The sequence below is a fragment of the Homalodisca vitripennis genome, chromosome 6 (assembly GCF_021130785.1).
Source record: "Homalodisca vitripennis isolate AUS2020 chromosome 6, UT_GWSS_2.1, whole genome shotgun sequence".
NCBI lineage: Eukaryota > Metazoa > Arthropoda > Insecta > Hemiptera > Cicadellidae > Homalodisca > Homalodisca vitripennis.
In genome coordinates, this window is record NC_060212.1 from 110,543,286 (window position 1) to 110,559,519 (window position 16,234).

Sequence of the window (16,234 nt, forward strand, 5' to 3'; positions counted from 1 at the left end):
CAAACCCCAGCTGAGATGTATTTGACATTAGCTATTGGTGTACCCAAGATCCAAGATGAGGATACTTAGAGTCCAAGAGCCTGAATTCCCATCGATGGAAAGAATTGTATTCTGGAGAAACAATTAGTCCTTTTCTTGCTGTCTAAATCCTTATACAACCAGTACCAAAACCACAAAAGACACCACTAACCGGGTTTTCGTCTCGGTTGAGCAACCAGCCTGTGCAGCGATGTTCCCCAGACTTACGTAAGGCGAGGCTCTGGGAATTACATTGTTCCTCACACCGTTCCTAGCCAACCGGTAGTGAACTGTTGGTGACTGTTGGCACGACAGTCTTCACTTATCACTTCATTGCGCCACGTTAATAAATAGTTGCACGTGTGCAGTAATAAAGATCTTTCAAGCTACAAGGTCACTTTACACTTCGAATAATTGAGTCCACATCTATGTGTTTCTAAAAGACTGTGTCAGGGTTTTAAAGGGATTCATCGTACATCTTGACGTGTAATATACAGATTAAGGCAAAAGTCATGATATAGTCGAATTTTCAAGGTAATGGCGACTGCTGTGGGGTGTCTGTTAGTGAGGACGCACCTTTAGAGGTGATGCGGCAGCATCTTGAATGTGTGTGTAGAATTTTTCAAACAGGTAGGGAATTGTGTGCCACGTCATTCAAAAGTATCCTTTTTGAGGAATATGCATGTACAATTTGTTTTATAATATGTATTTATATAGAATTTATGTTCTTTTAAATTTGGTCTGTTTGTCATAACCTCTACCAAAATAAAGGTATCCTAACACAGATTTCACACGTCTACTTCTAGTTCACAATGACGTACCACAACACCTCCTTCCGTCTGAAGTACTGTATTCTACCCAAATTCAACATGGTGAAAGTTAAAGAAGGATATCAAAATGGCTTCTGTTACAAAATAAATTGCGTTCTCACCAACAAAGACCCTATTCCAGACTCCACTATGATTCGTTATACTGTTGGGCTTATAAGATAGTGTACCTAGACGCTTGCCTCACTCTGTATAATATAAGTGAATTGCAAGTGTTTCAGAATACCTGGTTTAGTTTTAGGTTATTCAGAAAGAAATTTTAAATTTCGGGATTTTGACTTTAGTATAGGTGTGGCTACGATCCATAAAGAAATCAACTAAATTATTGGCAACTTTTTCAATTTTGTTATATTGCTAAACGTTTTCTTGCGAAACGTTCTTCTGTTTATTTCATACTCGCATATGCCTACATTTGACATTGAATTTCACACACGCAAGATTTATAAGACTCAATAAGCATGTTACAATGGTAAATATTGACTGAACCAAAACAGAAAGTCACGGTCAAAAACATCAAATGTTCTATGCAAATCAATTCGTTTAGACTCCTACCCTCGGGCGGAACAGCCAAGACGGGATGTGTTATTGAGACTCAATGTTACTGGCTGTTTAGAAAGTGAACCATAAGCGCAAGAGTCATCAACATAACCTCAAAGCCTTGGAGTAATTAAACTCGGTTAATTTATTGAACATCTGCCGGCCTTGAGAAGGAATCCATATCAAACACACCGACCACACGCGGACCAATAAGGTTAGGTCAGGTCAGCTAGCTCACGTTGGGGCTAAGGTCGGAGTTCCGGTTAGAGCAGAGATGTGCCGAGAATTTATTTCGAAAAACCTTGAAATCTGCCGATCGAAGGTTATATAACAGCGTTAAATGTGAACGTGATCAGGAAAAACTCTGGCATTATACAGTGTTTTCCAGTTCGGAAATGTTCATTTACATAACCTTATTTTGCATTTTCTTTCATTTAAACAACAACGGAACAACACGAATGATAAAAAAGTTGAAGCAAACTCACTGAGTAGGATATTCAGTTGCGGTAGCCTATCGAAGGAGAAGGGCCTTCCATCCATTATACCTTTCTGTCACCGTGACACAGATCGTGTCTCCCGGTTCTGATAACTACGAGATAACGAGCTGATAACACACCAATAATCGGCGCTTCCAGGCAAGGCCAATCTCCGAGATGTCCTCAGCCGGACATTACGTGTTTTGTAAATCTCCCTAATCTCTCGAAAGACGTTTAGACAAACGTTTTGAAATACATTTGACATATTCGTTATAATTTTTTTCTGAAACGTATACTTGCAAATACACATGTGCAGGGGTTTTATTCAATGTAATGTTTGCTTACGATGAAAGATATTTTATTTCAATATCTAATTACAAAAGTCCTTCCAATACTTGCCTGTAAGATCTTAGTTCTCTTGCAAAACCTACTTTCTTTAAGAAAGAAATGTGGACTTGTTATCAGACCTTGTTTGAGTCTCCAGTTCATTTACTTAGTAATCAGTTACAGTTAAATGTGAATATTTTATGTAATCGTTAAATGCATAAATAAATATTGCGGCAAATATTGTTTCAATAAATTTAGCAGTTTCATTCATATTGTCTGAATGTTCTTTGTTTGAAGTTTGTTTTTGACGATGGAAGGATTGTGAAGGACACAGGATTTTTCCGGACATCTGCCATCGCTCAGTAAACGATGATTTTTTTAAGTCACTGAACGATGGCAAATGTCAGGAAAACCCTGTATGTTTAATGGTATTTTATACCTATTAATATTATATACGTCTGCCATATAAAAACTTGTGAGATATGGAAAAATATATAAAAATATTTACGACATGTGTGACGGTAATATCGTACTATTCAAATCTGAATACCCACCATTTTTGAATCGTCCGAAAAATATGTAAAAATATTAACCGTTTTAAATTGTTTAAAATCTTTACGAAAAATTTTACCTTTGTGATACCTTGGCTGTCATAAAATACCTGAAATTGCTATTCCAATAAAAAGATTAGTCCAGGCAAGTCAGAATTTTCTATAATGTTCGTACAAGTTACCAAATAACAATTGGACACAAATGCAAATGACCGTCATCTCGACATTTTTATTGTATGAGACTTACTTCCTTATTCAAGGCTTGAATTGAAGAAATAACCTTCGTCGAGTGGATTGCACGTCACTAATATAGCTATAAAGATAACCAAACGGCAAGGCTGACTTTGACTCTTAAGTGCAATATTAATGATAATAACATCGTCTGTTTTGTGATTCGTAATCACATCGTGCTGAATGTACAATGGAATGAATTCCATTTGCGGCATTTTAGCCGGTAACGCGCTTGTATATTTTATTATAATTGTGTATTTAGGCTCACAGCTGGCAAAGACCAATACTACAGGTATACAGACTTATAAGAAGTCGCATTGAAATATTTTACGTTTATTATTGACTGCGGTTGACGCACATAACTATTATTTCGACACGCTTTAATAACCACATACGCTACTGTCCTAGTGAACTGCCTTGGTCCATTCTCCAGTTCATTTTAACATATTCAACAAGTACTCTCCTAATGGACGCTTTAATAAACACATACCCTATAGTCTCGTTTGCGGAATACAAGACATTAGTTCTAGGACTTGAGTACAGAGTCGCAGTCTCAGACAGGAAGTGGCGGAACGTTTATGTCCTAGTGAACTGCCTTGATCCATTCTAGAGTTCATTTTAACATATTCAACAAGTACTCTCCTAATGGACGCTTTAATAAACACATACGCTATTGTCTCGTTTGTGGAATACAAGAAATTAGTTCTAGGACTTGAGTACAGAGTCGCAGTCTCAGACAGGAAGTGGTGGAACGTTTATGTCCTAGTGAACTGCCTTGATCCATTCTAGAGTTCATTTTAACATATTCAACAAGTACTCTCCTAATGGACGCTTTAATAAACACGTACGCTATAGTCTCGTTTGTGGAATACAAGAAATTAGTTCTAGGACTTGAGTACAGAGTCGCAGTCTCAGACAGGAAGTGGTGGAACGTTTATGTCCTAGTGAACTGCCTTGATCCATTCTAGAGTTCATTTTAACATATTCAACAAGTACTCTCCTAATGGACGCTTTAATAAACACGTACGCTATAGTCTCGTTTGTGGAATACAAGAAATTAGTTCTAGGACTTGAGTACAGAGTCGCAGTCTCAGACAGGAAGTGGCGGAACGTTTATGTCCTAGTGAACTGCCTTGATCCATTCTCCAGTTCATTTTAACATATTCAACAAGTACTCTCCTAATGGACGCGTTAATAAACACATACCCTATAGTCTCGTTTGTGGGATACAAGACATTAGTTCTAAGACTTGAGTACAAAGTCGCAGTCTCAGACAGGAAGTGGCGGAACGTTTATGTCCTAGTGAACTGCCTTGATCCATTCTAGAGTTCATTTTAACATATTGAACAAGTACTCTCCTAATGGACGCGTTAATAAACACATACCCTATTGTCTCGTTTGTGGGATACAAGACATTAGTTCTAAGACTTGAGTACAAAGTCGCAGTCTCAGACAGGAAGTGGCGGAACGTTTATGTCCTAGTGAACTGCCTTGATCCATTCTAGAGTTCATTTTAACATATTCAACAAGTACTCTCCTAATGGACGCGTTAATAAACACATACCCTATTGTCTCGTTTGTGGGATACAAGACATTAGTTCTAAGACTTGAGTACAAAGTCGCAGTCTCAGACAGGAAGTGGTGGAACGTTTATGTCCTAGTGAACTGCCTTGGTCCATTCTCCAGTTCATTTTAACATATTGAACAAGTACTCTCCTAATGGACGCGTTAATAAACACATACCCTATTGTCTCGTTTGTGGGAATACAAGACATTAGTTCTAAGACTTGAGTACAGAGTCGCAGTCTCAGACAGGAAGTGGCGGAACGTTTATGTCCTAGTGAACTGCCTTGGTCCATTCTCCAGTTCATTTTAACATATTGAACAAGTACTCTCCTAATGGACGCGTTAATAAACACATACCCTATTGTCTCGTTTGTGGGATACAAGACATTAGTTCTAAGACTTGAGTACAGAGTCGCAGTCTCAGACAGGAAGTGGTGGAACGTTTATGTCCTAGTGAACTGCCTTGATCCATTCTCCAGTTCATTTTAACATATTCAACAAGTACTCTCCTAATGGACGCGTTAATAAACACGTACCCTATAGTCTCGTTTGTGGATACAAGACATTAGTTCTAAGACTTGAGTACAAAGTCGCAGTCTCAGACAGGAAGTGGCGGAACGTTTATGTCCTAGTGAACTGCCTTGATCCATTCTCCAGTTCATTTTAACATATTGAACAAGTACTCTCCTAATGGACGCGTTAATAAACACATACCCTATTAGTCTCGTTTGTGGGGAATACAAGACATTAGTTTCTAAGACTTGAGTACAAAGTCGCAGTCTCAGACAGGAAGTGGCGGAACGTTTATGTCCTAGTGAACTGCCTTGATCCATTCTCCAGTTCATTTTAACATATTCAACAAGTACTCTCCTAATGGACGCGTTAATAAACACATACCCTATTGGTCTCGTTTGTGGGATACAAGACATTAGTTCTAAGACTTGAGTACAAAGTCGCAGTCTCAGACAGGAAGTGGCGAACGTTTATGTCCTAGTGAACTGCCTTGGTCCATTCTCCAGTTCATTTTAACATATTGAACAAGTACTCTCCTAATGGACGCGTTAATAAACACATACCCTATTGTCTCGTTTGTGGGATACAAGACATTAGTTCTAAGACTTGAGTACAAAGTCGCAGTCTCAGACAGGAAGTGGCGGAACGTTTATGTCCTAGTGAACTGCCTTGATCCATTCTAGAGTTCATTTTAACATATTGAAACAAGTACTCTCCTAATGGACGCGTTAATAAAACACATACCCTATTGTCTCGTTTGTGGGATACAATACATTAGTTCTAAGACTTGAGTACAAAGTCGCAGTCTCAGACAGGAAGTGGTGGAACGTTTATGTCCTAGTGAACTGCCTTGATCCATTCTCCAGTTCATTTTAACATATTGAACAAGTACTCTCCTAATGGACGCGTTAATAAACACATACCCTATTGTCTTCGTTTGTGGGATACAAGAACATTAGTTCTAAGACTTGAGTACAAAGTCGCAGTCTCAGACAGGAAGTGGTGGAAGTTTATGTCCTAGTGAACTGCCTTGATCCATTCTCCAGTTCATTTTAACATATTGAACAAGTACTCTCCTAATGGACGCGTTAATAAACACATACCCTATTGTCTCGTTTGTGGGATACAAGACATTAGTTCTAAGACTTGAGTACAAAGTCGCAGTCTCAGACAGGAAGTGCGGAACGGTTAGGACCTAGTGTGAACTGCCTTGATCCATTCTCCCAGTTCATTTTAACATATTGAACAAGTACTCCTCCTAATGGACGCGTTAATAAACACATACCCTATTGTCTCGTTTGTGGGATACAAGACATTAGTTCTAAGACTTGAGTACAAAGTCGCAGTCTCAGACAGGAAGTGGCGGAACGTTTATGTCCTAGTGAACTGCCTTGTCCATTCTCCAGTTCATTTAACATATTGAACAAGTACTCTCCTAATGGACGCGTTAATAAACACATACCCTATTGTCTCGTTTGTGGGATTACAAGACATTAGTTCTAAGACTTGAGTACAAAAGTCGCAAGTCTCAGACAGGAAGTGGCGGAACGTTTATGTCCTAGTGAACTGCCTTGGTCCATTCTCCAGTTCATTTTAAACATATTGAACAAGTACTCTCCTAAATGGACGCGTTAATAAAACACATACCCTATTGTCTCGTTTGTGGGATACAAGACATTAGTTCTAAGACTTGAGTTACAAAGTCGCAGTCTCAGACAGGAAGGAAGTGAAGTTGGCGTTAACATATTGAACAAGTTCCTAATGGACGGTTAAATAACACATACCCTATTGTGCTCGTTGTGGGATGACTGCCTTGGTCCATCTCTCCCAGTTCATTTTAACATATTGAACAAGTACTCTCCTAATGGACGCGTTAATAAACACATACCCTATTGTCTCGTTTGTGGGATACAAGACATTAGTTCTAAGACTTGAGTACAGAGTCGCAGTCTCAGACAGGAAGTGGTGGAACGTTTATGTCCTAGTGAACTGCCTTGATCCATTCTAGAGTTCATTTTAACATATTCAACAAGTACTCTCCTAATGGACGCGTTAATAAACACATACCCTATTGTCTCGTTTGTGGGATACAAGACATTAGTTCTAAGACTTGAGTACAAAGTCGCAGTCTCAGACAGGAAGTGGTGGAACGTTTATGTCCTAGTGAACTGCCTTGGTCCATTCTCCAGTTCATTTTAACATATTGAACAAGTACTCTCCTAATGGACGCGTTAATAAACACATACCCTATTGTCTCGTTTGTGGGATACAAGACATTAGTTCTAAGACTTGAGTACAAAGTCGCAGTCTCAGACAGGAAGTGGTGGAACGTTTATGTCCTAGTGAACTGCCTTGATCCATTCTAGAGTTCATTTTAACATATTGAACAAGTACTCTCCTAATGGACGCGTTAATAAACACATACCCTATTGTCTCGTTTGTGGGATACAAGACATTAGTTCTAAGACTTGAGTACAAAGTCGCAGTCTCAGACAGGAAGTGGCGGAACGTTTATGTCCTAGTGAACTGCCTTGGTCCATTCTCCAGTTCATTTTAACATATTGAACAAGTACTCTCCTAATGGACGCGTTAATAAACACATACCCTATTGTCTCGTTTGTGGGATACAAGACATTAGTTCTAAGACTTGAGTACAGAGTCGCAGTCTCAGACAGGAAGTGGTGGAACGTTTATGTCCTAGTGAACTGCCTTGGTCCATTCTCCAGTTCATTTTAACATATTGAACAAGTACTCTCCTAATGGACGCGTTAATAAACACATACCCTATTGTCTCGTTTGTGGGATACAAGACATTAGTTCTAAGACTTGAGTACAAAGTCGCAGTCTCAGACAGGAAGTGGTGGAACGTTTATGTCCTAGTGAACTGCCTTGGTCCATTCTCCAGTTCATTTTAACATATTGAACAAGTACTCTCCTAATGGACGCGTTAATAAACACATACCCTATTGTCTCGTTTGTGGGATACAAGACATTAGTTCTAAGACTTGAGTACAAAGTCGCAGTCTCAGACAGGAAGTGGTGGAACGTTTATGTCCTAGTGAACTGCCTTGGTCCATTCTCCAGTTCATTTTAACATATTGAACAAGTACTCTCCTAATGGACGCGTTAATAAACACATACCCTATTGTCTCGTTTGTGGGATACAAGACATTAGTTCTAAGACTTGAGTACAGAGTCACAGTCTCAGACAGGAAGTGGTGGAACGTTTATGTCCTAGTGAACTACCTTGGTCCATTCTCCAGTTTATTTTAACATATTCAAGGAGTACTCTCCTAATGGACGCTTTAATAAACGCATACGCTGAAGACGCTCCTAGACCAATCTTATGATGGTTAAATTTTCATTCTCATTGATGAAGGTTTCCTCACACTTAAACTGGCGTAGATTGGTAGTAATCTGGTTGTTTTAAATAATCATTACTCTTATTCACTGAACTTGAAATAACGTTTTATTCATTTCTCTTCCTGTCAATTATAATAATCTACTGTATTTTTCTTAGCAATAAATACATGCTAAATATATAATTATATGTTTAATAATTTTTCAATTTCACAATCATAATTATTCCATTATATTACTTATTGTGTTTTACAATTCTTAAACATTCACGCGAACGTTGAGTTCAGCTCCATTTCTCCTTCCGATCAGAGCAGCGTCTGAACTCTGACACTGTCCCAGACTTGAATCCAGAAAATGGAGCCAACTCAACATTATTATTGAATTAACCCTTCCCGCCTTAGCTATATGTTATTTTTCTTGACCGTGTAGGGTTGTCTCTCTAGTAAACTAGTTTTATACTAGTGTTTAATAAACCATTTAGCATATTTGTAATTTCTCACGTTTAGTTATAATAATAATTTTTATTCAACAAAGATGCATATACATGTAACAATACAACCAAACAACATACATAACAACAACAAACGCAATAAAACAACAAAAAATAATTACCAAAGTGTATTTTATGGGAATAAATGGATCCCCTAGCCAATGCCCGATAGGGTTTCCTTCAATATATTTCAGTTATTGTGAAGACAGTTGTGCACAAAGAAGTTTTTGAAATTGTAATAAAATAATATCAATATAAGATAAATAAAAATATAATACTAATGAGTTATATAACAGAGTAAACAAAAAAGCTGTTGCTAGTACCAATATCTCATTCTTTTCCAAAGTATTGGTTAACAGACCAATTAAAGCTTGAAAATGAAAACTGATAAAATCAATGAAAATGATTTGAAGAAATACCAGAAAGAATTTATCATGATAAAGGTAACCACTTGATGATTTAAGTGCTAAATTTAACATCCTACTAATATTATAAATGCGAAAGTTTGAATGTTTGGATATTTGGATGTTTGGATGTTTGAGGTTTGTCCTCGAATCACGCTGAAACTGCTATACGGATTTTGCTGAAATTTGGAACAGGTATAGCTTTTGGTCTGAATTAACATTTAGAGTGCTTTTTTCCACCCATTACACATTCATTTCACCAAATAAAGTCAAATTCAAATTGAACAATTAATTTGTTTACATTCGAATGTTATGAAAAGAACGAAACGTATTTTGATAGCTGTTGACATCTATAGTTCGTATATATATTTCTTCTTTGTCAGAACAACAAGGCAAACTCTACTATAGTACTGGAAATATCTTAGACCTGAAATATATGACAAGAACTGGAAATATACGCTTTTTGACCGAAGTAAGTTTCCGAGACCTGTGTGATCCGAGATTTGTGTTTTCTTGATCGGGATGACAAGGCAGATTCAGCTGTGACGTTATGTATATAATTAATTAGAACCAGAAATGCTCCTCCACGTGCCAAACATGATATAATAATTAATATCCTCTTGCTAACTTATTTCTAACATTGTTTACTCTACATATGTAAGTATTTAGCTGCGAATACTTCTATAAACTTTATTATTTTAATTACTTTCTTTTCTTATAATTTATAGTAATCATCATTGTTTTAAAAACATTTTTTCATTATGATTAAAATTATATATTTATATTTTATAGTACTTGTTTATGACAAACGCAAAGTTACTATATCAATGTCAGCTCCAATTTTGTATATCCAGTATAAAGCTATTTCATAACTTCAAAGAAAGTTTCTTTCGTTAAAATGTAGAATTTTAAATGTGTTTTTATAATATAAATAAGAATCTATTGGTTCACGAGAACCGATTTGAAACTTTACAGAATAATGTGTACTTACTGAATATTTCTTGAATATGAAACAAAACGATGAAACGAGACCGATCTTGTCAAAAACTTAAACACAGATATTCTGAATGGATTGCCATGTTAAAATGTTTCATAATAAGATACAAGGAAGCAGGACGGTTTCAATTTCGTCATTCAGTTAGTCTACTTTTCTATGGATGTCCTAATAATTAATTACATAGTATTAGTAGCAATACCAATATTCTTTGTCTATGTAATCAAGATTTCTGATAATGGTCTGTATCCTTGTTTGGTTCCTTTATGAGTTACTCTAAATGTACTCGTCGGACATTTTCAAACGCTCAGTGATTCACAAAATCAACGAACGTTAGCAAATGTCCGCAAATCATGTTTCCTTCCTTGAAAATCCTTGCATCGTCAAAAACAAACTTCAAACAATGAATCTTGATTTTTTTACTTTTTGTTTTGGAATAAAAAAGATAATTCATGTCTGTAAGTTCGATTTCACTTTTTAATAATACATAGAGCGAAGCGCTCCGTACTCCCTACTGAAGTTCGCGTGAGGCCACCCAACTCCAGACAATGCTCCCATTATCCCAGAGGTCGACTGGGATTTGGGAGAGTCCAAGGATGCAGTCTGGATCCTCCTCTTTGCCTTGGCCGCCACGTCACTGTCCATGTTGTTAGTATTGCAACACTTCCGTTAAAAAGACCAGTCTTCATATAATTTATTATATTTCAATATATTTTAAACATATTATATAAGTAGGTTTTGTAACAATCTGAGAGATTCTTGAGGCTCTTGCATAATTTTAATGTTTGTGAAGCTTGGTTTAAAATATACCACAAAAGAGTTATTAGATAGTTGTATTGGCTTCAAAACGATGATATTTATATCGTATTTTTATATTGTATATGAATGTTGAATTTTTAAATACCATAAGAGCATTTTGGTATTTAGCAACTCATATGTCTCCATAGTTCTAACATTGGGACAGCAGAGCGTATCCGGCGTCCTTTAGTTCTCGGGTTTGTCCGGATTAACCGTGCTAGTACTATAGTACTTCAACGAAAGTACTATAGTATAGTACTAGTAGTAGTAGTAGTATAGTATAGTATCGGAAGTATGGACTCATATGTGTCCATACATCCGACATTGGGACAGCAGTGAACTTTTATAAAGTAGCCGACTACTGTAAAATCCTCTTTTTTGGATTTATTTGATGTATGAAAAGGTAAACTTTTTTATATTACTGAATATATTAAGATACTTAACCGTAAACCCCAATATAAGGAAAGTTGAATAAATTAAAATCACATTTAAATATTATACTATAAATTTTATAAGTTAGAATATTTATTCGCTTAGATGAAAGAAATATCTATATGGTTAGTTTAAAATTCTACATTGATGATTTTGCATAAATTTCAGTTTGACTTAAGTTCTAGAATACTTTACCGGCAATATTTATTCACTTGCATGCGTACAGTATTTAGTAATTATAACTACACCTGTGATTACTAAGGTCAGAAGCTATTAATATTTTCTGTAGGATCTATGTGAGCCACCAATATTTGTTTCTTATTGCAGCGATTATTATACTCTTATTATAACATAAACAAACATTAAACCCAAACACCACTGAAGAAATATGGGCTGTAGTTATAACAATCGGATAACAGTGTGAAGTTTTTTGTTGTTCTTGCAAATCTGTTTTCCAAGCAATATATTTTCTGACCTGAATGAAAGAGTAGGGGACGTAAATTTTAAGAACATGTCAAACAGTTTTAGAATCCTCAACAAGGCTTGGACGAGAGCGTGCTTACTTGCTGCAATGTTTACCTACTGAGCGCAGATGTTGTATTAGCACTCGACCTGTTTTTAAATCAATTACGAAAATGGGTTGTCAAAATTTTTATTTTGCTGCATTAGTAAAGGTTAGTATAAATTGTATGTTTATGTATTTAAAATGTCATAAGTACATTTATATAAACAGAACATAGGAAGGCATTTGATATGTTGTACTAAAAATGGGATATTCAACAATAAGAAGTGTTTTTAAAAGCATTGGAATTTTTTTTTCTTATTTTTGTTTCATCTGACTACAAATAATGCATTTCTCACCCTAATTTTGCTGATTAATACCTACTCTGGAATTAAAGCCGTATCAATCCTCAAGACAATATGTATTTTTTTTCTCGTGAATTTCAAATCAAATAATACAATAAGTATATTACATGCTTTAATTCGAAATTTATAAGATATAGTATTTCTGATAAGATGAGAGTATCTACATGTAATACCTATGAATCCCTAGCTTCACTAAATTCTATGATATATCGTAACTTTCTACACCAGCGCAAAAAGTAGTAAAGTGATCTACTTTACGCAAGCCATTTTAAACGAACTTGTAGTATCTAATCACATATTAACAACAACACGGAAGCACGATACGGAGCTACGTCATCTAAAACATTTACCAGAAATAACCGGCTAGCGAAGTCAGGCCTGGAGAACCCCACCTTAAAAACTAAATAATACAGTCTCGTAAATGATTTCTCATGATAAAACACGTAAAATAAATTGCTTATAGATTTCATCTGATATTGCGGCTAACTTTAACTTTACAGTAAACTATAGCATGCAAAATACACATAAACTTGTTTGAAACTTATGGTTATACCCGGATTGAATCGCTTATTTGACTGACAACGTAGAAACCGCTATTTTGAAATCGAATCACTGGGTACTGTTTACTGTGGCAGCTTTAAAAATTGTATGATCATTCCAACAAATGTATCTTCGTTGCAAATTCAGTATGTAGCAACAAAAATTCAATCTTCCAATTTCTTTATCCACTTGTTATTTTATATAGATTTTAACGAGAGGCTCTTTTAGCGAGAGGACAATCCCTTTTAAAGCCTTATTGCAAGTCCTCATGGGCCACTGGCCTGCAAGGATCTTATCAAGCAGATCTGGAGGGGAATCGATACAGTAGAAGAGAGATGGTACTGATAACGAATGCTACAGTCACAGACAGGTTTTGAACCTGAACTATCTCCAACTCAGATCCTGTCTTGAACGTTCAGCCATCGGTCTCCCAAAGTATATCTTAAAGAGTTTGAAGATTAATGTCTGATACTCGTTATGGAGGACTGGGAGATCATTATAGCAATCAATAAATTTAATTAATGCCATTCGGATAAATCAAACTTATTTTTTTTCATTTTCTATCAGTCACTCTTACGTCCAAAATTAGGCACCTCATTTATCTAACGTTTAAGTATCAACTGCTATAGCTATTGTATTTTAAGGTTTTCCTACCTTACTCCGGCGTTAAAACTTGTCAATAGTGTAGGTGTAGGTGTTTTTAATAAAAACAACACAAAATTAATTATCAAAACTGAACTACAGAAAAGTTTTTTATCTGTATTCTATAGTTCAGATTTGATAATTAGAGTTGTGTTTAGTTATCACTTAATAGCATATTTTAGAGTTAGTAAAGTTGACACACAACATGGTGGTTGTGATTCCTGACTTACGCGTGTCACAACGCTCTGATATGATTTGTTTATTTTAACCTAGTTTCTAATTATATGTTAGGTTAGTATTTTTACCTGAAGTAGAGATCAGATTGCAGATCTCGAAACGTAGTGTTACTGATTTTTTTGTATCACTGAACGATGGTAAATGTCAGGAAAATACTGTTTCCTTCATAATCCTTCCATAGTCAAAAACAAACCTCAAACAAAGAATAAAATGTTATTTCGTTTTACATAGTACTTAGTGGTGAATACTGTTTACAAATTTATTACCCATTTTAAAATTTCCGCGCCTGCTTATCACCTAAAAGACAACATGAGTCCTCGATCACTTTTTTAAGCTTCTTCTCGTATTTTCAAAATCCTGCCACGGATGCCGGCTCACGCTAGAGTCGTGGCGCGCTCCGCTATGACATTGAAGCCGAAGACGACTCCTAGTGAAAGTCCCTGGCAAGGTCGCGGGTGGGGGACTATGCCCCCTCACTATATATACGGAGCCAGCGCTTCTTGGCAAATTTTATCAATTGTGGGTTCTCCTGTTTGTGTGTGTGTGGGTTTATTTCCTATACTCAGTAAGTTCATTACATAACTTAGTTTAAGTTTTAATTTTTATTTACGGTTATAATTCTAGTTTTGGTGAGCTTTGGTGGTTTTCTTGGTCGAAATGTACTCAATCGCGAAGTTTGTTATTAATGAAAATTAATAAAAATACATTTGTCAGTACGTGATACAAAACATGAACTGTAGCGTCGATATTAATCTGTTTTTCAACGTTTTTACGATTATACAGTTTCATACGTGAACAGATAATTTTAAGGAGTATTTTAAAGATTGAAGGTGTTATAATCTTTAAAATTCTATAACCTCACTAGAAAATCGATCATATCGTGTTTAACTGATTATTTAAATATTTATTTTTATTAAAACTTTCGATTTTATAAAAAGTCCGATAACTAAGTATCAGCACAATTTAGGCATTACATTACACTACTGTAATTAATTTAACAACATATCATGAAATTGAAGAATATACCATGCTTAATCGGAAATTTTTGTTTTAACGATTAATGTTAGAACAGTGTCAATAATAATAATAATATTTTATTGACTATGTATATAAATAAAATTATTTTATTAATTACTTATAATGTAATTTTAACAAGCTAAAACGTAAAGTCAAGAGAATATACTGTAGAACATCATACATTTTCATTATTTTATAGTTTTTTACTTTTTGTAGCTCGCGTGCTTTTATTACTAAATCAGTAAAACATTAATCAATAAAACAAGAAACGTCTGTAATTCAATAGGGTTTTATGTTTAAACGGATTATGACATACTTTAAACTTGCTTACTATAATTTTTATCACTTTAATATTTCAATTAACAAATTCCTAAAAAATATATTTTTATAATGTCCGAAAATTTGCTAATTATTTATTTATGTTATTACTAGGCATTGCACTATTATATACCCAGAGATCGTTGACCTCACGTACAAATTCTTCGTCACGTTTTTCTCTTTCCTGGTTGTAACCAAAATTATAGACCATGTCGGTTCCATCACAAATGTTTATAGTTGAATTTCCCATTCGTCATCCATTTTTAGCATTGTACCTTCCAATTGTCCTTAAGCTTATTTTCTCCATACGTTCCGATAATTGTATGATACGTAACCTGATATACATCTTAGCCGCCTCCTTTTTTATAAAATCAGCATAAAAATATTTAGGTTCTTACTTTTATACGTTATTCCTTTAAAAATATTCAATCTAAAGGGAATATGGCCCAAATTGGATAATATGATGCATTGATGATACCATATTTGTGTTATATATATCAACACATGTAAATGAGAGTAGAAATAAAATGTTTCCGATGAGTAAAATATAAAAAGAGATAAATAAAAACACCATTTAAACATATCCTCTATTATTTGTATTAAACAACTCACGAAAATGGGCAATAGTTAACTCATACACATAATACATTGATGAGTGTATTGTTATTTAAGTTACTTTTGTAACGTTTCAATTAAACAATCACTTTTAATCCATAAAATAAAATAACTTATATTATCACTTTACAAAATACTCACTGACTGTCACTGTAGCTGAGTACTTATCATATTTCGAGTTGTTGAATTTGATTAATTTATTACCTCTCAGTTATGAATATTTTTACTTTTTATGTCAACAATTTCATACAAACACTTTAAGAGGTACTTCTTCCATGTACAAATACAAAACCAAATACTATTGTAGTAATTATTCTAATATAATTCAATGTGTTCTTGTTGCCTAAAATTCCGATATCAGTTGTAGTTTGTTTCAGCTGATTTACTGAGGTCTCGTCTATAAAATCCAATATCAAAGCATGTTCCAACATACTCCCTCAATACTATCCTGGTATACCTAATTATCACGTATGT

At 35.1% G+C, this 16,234-nt stretch overlaps 1 protein-coding gene across 1 annotated transcript in view; it reads left to right on the top strand.

Moving 5' to 3' along the window:
* Positions 1 to 14,302: 14,302 nt before the first annotated feature.
* LOC124364723 overlaps positions 14,303 to 16,234 on the top strand; it is a 39,690-nt gene continuing 37,758 nt past the window's right edge. Inside the window, exon 1 of the mRNA XM_046820418.1 lies at positions 14,303 to 14,375. The gene's annotated coding sequence lies outside the window, so the exon portion shown is untranslated. The remainder of the gene's footprint in view (positions 14,376 to 16,234) is intronic.